Here is a 7,552-nt window from a genome sequence, read left to right as displayed (position 1 = left end):
CCGCGACCACTCACGGCTGGAGTCCCGCAAGGCTCCGTTCTCTCTCCGCTCCTATTTAGTTTATTTATTAACGATATTCCCCGGTCGCCGCCGACCCAGCTAGCCTTATTCGCTGACGACACAACCGTTTACTACTCAAGTAGAAACAAGTCCCTAATCGCGAGTAAGCTCCAGAGTGCAGCGTTAACCCTCGGACAGTGGTTCCGAAAATGGCGCATAGACATCAACCCAGCGAAAAGCACAGCAGTGTTATTTCAAAGGGGAAACTCACCGCTTATTTCCTCCCGCATTAGGAGGAGAAATATCACACCCCCGATCACCCTCTTCGGCCAACCTATACCTTGGGCTAGGAAGGTCAAATACCTGGGAGTCACCCTGGATGCATCCATGACATTCCGCCCGCATATAAAAACAGTCCGCGATCGTGCCGCATTTATTCTCGGCAGACTCTATCCCATGATCTGTAAGCGGAGTAAAATGTCCCTTCGGAACAAGGTGACACTTTACAAAACTTGCATAAGGCCCGTCATGACTTACGCGAGTGTGGTGTTCGCTCACGCGGCCCGCACACACATAGACACCCTCCAATCCCTACAATCCCGCTTTTGCAGGTTAGCCGTCGGGGCTCCGTGGTTCGTGAGGAACGTCGACCTACACGACGACCTGGGCCTCGAATCGATCCGCAAACACATGAAGTCAGTGTCGGAACGTTACTTCGATAAGGCTATGCGTCATGATAATCGCCTTATCGTAGCCGCCGCTGACTACTCCCCGAATCCTGATCATGCAGGAGCCAGTCACCGTCGACGCCCTAGACACGTCCTTACGGATCCATCAGATCCAATAACCTTTGCACTAGACGCCTTCAGCTCTAGGAGCAGGCTTAGGGACCTCGGTAACCGTACTCGTCGAACTCGACAAAGAGTTCGCCGTGCAACCTAACCCATGAATCAGCTCGCTGAGTTTCTCGCCGGATCTTCTCAGCGGGTCGCGATTCCGATCCGGTAGTAGATTCATTCGCGAAGCAGCTACTCTTGAGTTGTTAGGCCTCCTTCGGAGGCGCTCGGGTAGCTATTAGCAAATCCCACCCCTCCTGGCTGAGCCTTTGCTTGCCCACCTGTCCTGGTGAAACTGGAAAGGCCTCCGGGCCACCAGTAATCCTTCAATCATAAAAAAAAAAAAAAAAAAAAAAAAAAAAAAAAAAAAAAAAAAAAAAAAAAAAAAAAAAAAAAAAAGTTCATAGTATTGTTTTTTTCTTCTTCATAATGCCGTAATTTATTATTTTAACTTAAAAAAAAATTACAATTCCTTCACTAATTAATCGAAAGGAACTTCGTTCCATCCGGGTGTCCCTTGACACCTCTGAAGTTTTTTTTTTTTTTTTTTTTTCCAACCTAAGCTTATAGCCTTAGGGGCTATTTAAGCATAACCCTAACGTTTGTAGGTGATCTCACGGGGCTCAAACCTGATGACGTTGCTAACACGAACCCTAGCAAGAGCCGTGCTTCGCAGAATCGACCACTGGATCGGAAACGCGACCCACTGAGAAGATCCGGCGAGAAACTCAGTGGGCTGTGTCTGAGAGTAAATTTACTCGTCGAGCCCTTCGTCGCAAGCTCTTATCTTGCACGTGCTGTTTTCGATGAATGCTTGCACGTGTTGTGTGTCGTGCCATCTTTATTAGTCACTAGCGACCCGCCCTCGCTTCGCTTCGGAAACATTAAAACACACATGAAACCAAAAAAAAAATAAAAAAATAAAAAAAAGTAGCCTATGTTCATCAGGGACAATGTCGGCTTCTAATGGAAAAAGAATTTTTCAAATCGGTCCAGTAGTTTCGGAGCCTATTCGAAACAAACAAACAAACAAATCTTTCCTCTTTATATTATATATTAGTATAGATGAACTATTGGTTTATAAAAACACGCGCCGACATGTATAGGCTAAACTGTTTCTAAATAAGCACGTCCTAACAGATATATAGATAACTAGCTGTACCCGTCCACTTCGCTGGACATTTAAAATTGAACATTGTTAAAATTGGACATTGAAGTCGTTGTGGCCTAAAGGATAAGACGTCCGGTGCATTCGAATGTAGCGATGCACCGGTGTTCGAATCCCGTAGGCGGGTACCAATTTTTCTAATGAAATACGTACTCAACAAATGTTCACGATTGACTTCCACGGTGAAGGAATAACATCGTGTAATAAAAATCAAACCCGCAAAATTATAATTTGCGTAATCACTGGTGGTAGGACCTCTTGGGAGTCCGCACGGGTAGGTACCACCACCCCGCCTATTTCCGCCGTGAAGCAGTAATGCGTTTCGGTTCGAAGGGGGGGTAGCCGTTGTAACTATACTGAGATCTTAGAACTTATATCTCGAGGTGGGTGGCGCATTTACGTTGTAGATGTCTATGGGCTCCAGTAACCACTTAACACCAGGTGGGCTGTTAGCTCGTCCATCCATCTAAGCAATAAAAAAAAATTAAAAAAAGAATTAACGTTATTATTTCTCACCCCCACAAAGATTCTCATCATTAACGCCCCCGCAACCGGTGTAGGGAGTCCAACACTCATATAGATATTAGCCTAGCCATTAAGTATGTGTATTTTCTACATGGATACCAAGTTTCAAGTCAATCGGATGCATGGTCCAGTAGTTATAATGGAACATCCGTAAAAACCACTGTAGATTTATATATTAGTATAGATAAATACCTGGATTAAGAGGAAACAAACCTTCTCATCACACGAATGTTTGCCCGATGTGGTAATCGAACCGACGACCCTCGACGTAACAGTCTAGGCGCTAGCTACTGCACCACCGAGTTGGTCGTTCTCTCGTAATATGGAATTCCATTAGCGGTTACGATTAGATGAGAGAGAGAGAGAAAGAGAGAGAACATACTTTATTGCACATCAAAACACAATTAACATCAGAAAACAGTCAACGAGCAGATACGTTTGTACAATAGGCGGTATTATCGCTAAAAGCGATCTCTTCCAGACAACCGTTTAATTGACAGAAATTCTGGACAGATAAAGATACAGCAGGTGTGTTGCGGAATACTATTAACAACACATTATTAAAGAAAATACATACATACAATAAATATTAGTGATGAGTCGTAAGCTTTCCGACTTACCTATGAATACAAAATTTATTCAGAATCTTACTGACTACATATAACATTGCACATAGACACTAAAAGTATTCTCCGCCTGATTGATCTTTTCGATATGTGATCGCTTCAAGCCATCAATTCTTCTAAAATAGGTCAATTTTGTTGGTTTTTTTTTATTGCTTCGATGGGTGGACGGGCTCACAGCCCACCACAATGGTGTCAAGTAGTTACTGGAGCCCATAAACGTCTACAACGTAAATGCCGCCACCTACTTTTCTCTATTTTTCCTAAACTTAACCGTACTTAGAATCTACCGCCAGTTTGTCTACTCCACAGAGATCTGCTACATTACCCAGATTAGAAAATGCGTTAGGCTTCCATCCTTACATCGGTACCTTAGAATCGATAGGTTAATTTTATCGATAGCCAACTTAAAGGGTATAAAATAAAACAACAGTTAATAATGAGAACATGCTATATTTCGAGGGTTTTTTTAATTATAAAACTATTTTTCTAAACCGCGCCAAAGCTTATTAGAATCACATTAAGACATTCATTCGTACAATGGTAAAAACACATCGTGTCATTCTAGCTAAGCTTATTCTGTATATTGGTATTAAAAAATGTTTTTCGCGTGAATTATTTATATTATTTATATATTTTTTCTTCAATATAATTCTAAAATCATATTTAAAAAATCTCAAACGAATTATCAATTTTTTGTGCGTTTCGCCATTGTTACAAAGTCGTCAATACAAACTTAAAATTGAATCAACTAAGAATTTATTTATTTGCAGTTGATAATCTTAATAAAAAGCATTTGTGAAGGTAAATTCTACGCAAATGCACACATTTATTGTTAGCAGCTATATGCACGTAGTAATAATTTAATTTGGGCTTTTTCAGTATGTGTGTATATCGCTTACTTTACCATTACTTTAGTTACCAAAAATGACTCATATTTAAAATTCATTTTAACTTAAACAACTTTAAAAAACAACAATAACATTATGCAACGGCTCTTACATTATTCAATGTAAAACGCTTTTGATAATTCAGAATTCAAACATGCTTACGAATGTAACTAACAAAGCAAAATTATAAAATATAGACTGTAAGCATTATAAGTCGATCCTTCGATATTTCCATAAGTTCAATAATAATAAGAATATCTAATTTTTTTTTTTATTTATAAAACTTTTAAATAACAAACTTGCATATCGCAGCCATGAAGCAATCAAAATGGCGAAATTATCACTTTTTTTTAATAATTAAAAATAAGCTAATCAATATCCAATCGTTTCAAAATTAAGAAATTTTTTTAATGAATAAAGAATGATCCGAGGTGACCATAGAGTAAAGCTTTAATAATATTGTAAACGAAGCTCTCAAAAAAAATTATTATATGACGTTATCCTTTGAATTTCACCGGAATTTAGAATTTGCTGGTTGAAGTTTGTGTTTAGCGGATTGAAAAACTCACTCGATTTTCGAGAAATACTTTAAGGACATTTAGAAGAACTGCGAAATATTTGCGCACTGAATTATAACAGCCTAAGAGAAAAAAAAACAGTTTCGTCATAATTTTCACCCCAATTACTCTGATATAATTTCGGTGTTGGAAAACATTGATTTTTTTATTCCCATTGAAAACTACGTGAAAGTCGTATGTAATATGGTTTTATTTAGAAATTAAATATTCGAAACTATAATTATCATCTAACGCTTCAACTTTTGTAAGTTAGATCTTATTAAGTTGTTGGTCATTTGATTAAACAGGCAAGTAATTTATTTTAAATTACATTTCAAGCATCTACTGCCAGTGCGGATCTAAATAAATGCATACCTATTTCAAAAAAGTTAGACTTTATGTTTGTGTACATTTATATTCACAATCTCTAAACAAATTTAAATTATTTTTAATTATTTTAAGATATAGAAATGCTGTGGAAATTTGAATCGATCGATTGAAGAAAAAATTGTGTAAATTCTATAAGGCTTAAACAACCGAAAGCACTCACATTCAGAATCAATTATTTTTTTGTTTCTAGATATGAAAATGTAACGATAAATAAAGAGACAGAGATCTCAATGGTCCTTGTCGTCATCAACTGATTCACACATTCAAACGACCAAACCCGATACAAACTCGATAAACATTTTTTATCGATACTTAAAACGATTCACCAATTAATATATCGATTTTGTTTGACACTACAGTAGCAAGCGGTGATGCCCAGCCACGCTTTACTTCTTTATTATAATCAACCTTTATCGGTGCGTACTATCGATTCAGTATCGATAAAAGGGTTTATTTCTATTCTTTCCACAATTATGACACCTTACTCTTACTCCTTACCACTATCAATACAATCGATATTTACCAAACAGAACAAAAATTCGTAGGTATTTAGACTTCACTAATTTCATCTTACAAACGTATTCAATTACTCTTTTAATCACAACTTACACTTTCATTGCGAAATAATTATATTTCTAAAGCGTTACGCGCACAACGCCCAGATAAAAACTTTAACAAAAGTCGGTTGTCTGTAAAGTCGGTTTATCGACGATAGTTGAACGTGACAACGTCATAAGAAAATAGTGATGGAATGGTTTCATTTTTTTTTTATTTTTATTCGCGGAAGCGAGGTTTAACGCGAAGGCCGATTGTGCCTCTTTGTCGCTCGTTGCGCGCTCTCGCTTGCACTTCAAGCCTTAAATGGAACGCCTCAGAGCGAGGTAACGCCGCATGAGTCATGTTTTTTCATGCGTGCAGCCTGCTCCATCGAATTATAAGACGTTATCACGTCAAAAACTTTAATTTTGTGAATAAATTTGGATTTATGAAAAACAAACCCTTTTAAGCAACCTTTAATAATGTCAATCGATTATTTTCAATGTGTCAATCATTAAAACACGTAACATAATCAGTGTTTAATACACGTAGTAACCAAAAATAACCACGTAATAGCACTGATAAATATTTTCACTTACAATATTAATAGTATTTTTTTTTAAACATACAGAGATAACGGATTCGATTGAGGTTGCGGCACACGTTATCGCGCTGTGCCGATTTTCTGCTACCCATTTTGCTAACAGACGTTGTGCGCTGATGTTAAGGATATAAAGCAGTGCGAGGGGTGCGCCGGGCTGGTGGGCTGAACACAGCCAGTGTTTAACACACGCATCCGCTCTCGTTCCCCTCCTGTACCGAACACATCGGAGATTGGGTCTGCAAGTCCACAGCTGTATAAAAGGCTAAGGAAATTGTTTAACGTTTTAAACACTATTACACTTACAAATTATTTATAAATTATTTACGAATGCACAGTAGCTTTGAAGCTGTCGTCGAAGACTTAAGAGCCTACAACCTTTTTTTTTTTTCTACCTAAGCTGATAGCCGTGAGAGGCTATATCAGCGTCGCCTTAACTAGTAGGTGAGCTCACGGGGCTCAAACTTGATGACGTTGCTAACACGAACCCTAGCAAGAGCCGTGCTTCGCAGAATCTACCACCGGATCGGAAACGCGACCCACTGAGAAGATCCGGCGAGAAACTCAGTGGGCTGTGTCTGAGAGTTAATTTACTCGTCGAGTCGCAAGCGACGGGTTCGACGAGAACGGTGACCGGGCTACAACCAATAATAAGTGATCGCTTTCGTTTTGGTTTTTTTTTCCTACCTCTTCTCTGGCAGCCTAAGGGGCTATTCCGCTACGCCCGGACGGTAACTTCGTTCATGAACACGAATGTTAAAACGACAAAGCCCCTGTCTACCTCATAACAGGAAAACGATGACTCTATTTAGCATTTCCAAAAATGTTTATTCTCTGGAGCAGGGGTCGGATATTTAGAGTTCCCAGTCCTTAAACAACTATGTATCTATATGTGTAATTAAGCTTTGTTCGGTATTGAAAGAAAATAATTATTTCGGATCACTTGGTAGTTTTGAATGCACGGTCTACGCGTGGTCTATTCGAAATACGATCACACACAAACAAAGAATACGCTCAAGGTTAGCAAACTGCTAATCTATGCACAATCCTAGACTCAAGTGACTACTTGCTGTGTCCAGCGAGGGCGCATTCAAAATCGATCGGGGGCGGCATGGCGCCCCCGGGCACCGCGTTGCCTACCCCTGCTCTAGAGCATAAAAAGCATTCTATTCTCAGATTTTTTGGTTATTTGTTTATTCCTCTGTCTAATAACAAAAAGAATCTATTATGTAGATTAAGCGCGATTAGTTAAGGAACGAAATTACATATTTGCATACAGACGATAATGAAAAGGAATCTAATAATGTTTTAAAAAGTTTTTAAATAATAGTTCTTGTTCATAAATAATTATAGGGTTAAAATTCATTTAAAAGACGACCGAAGAATAGGGTCACGGCCGAATCTTAGAATAAAGCCACGCACGCT

Source organism: Bombyx mori, chromosome 5 (assembly GCF_030269925.1).
Source record: "Bombyx mori chromosome 5, ASM3026992v2".
Lineage (NCBI taxonomy): Eukaryota > Metazoa > Arthropoda > Insecta > Lepidoptera > Bombycidae > Bombyx > Bombyx mori.
Note: the sequence above shows the minus strand (reverse complement) of the source record.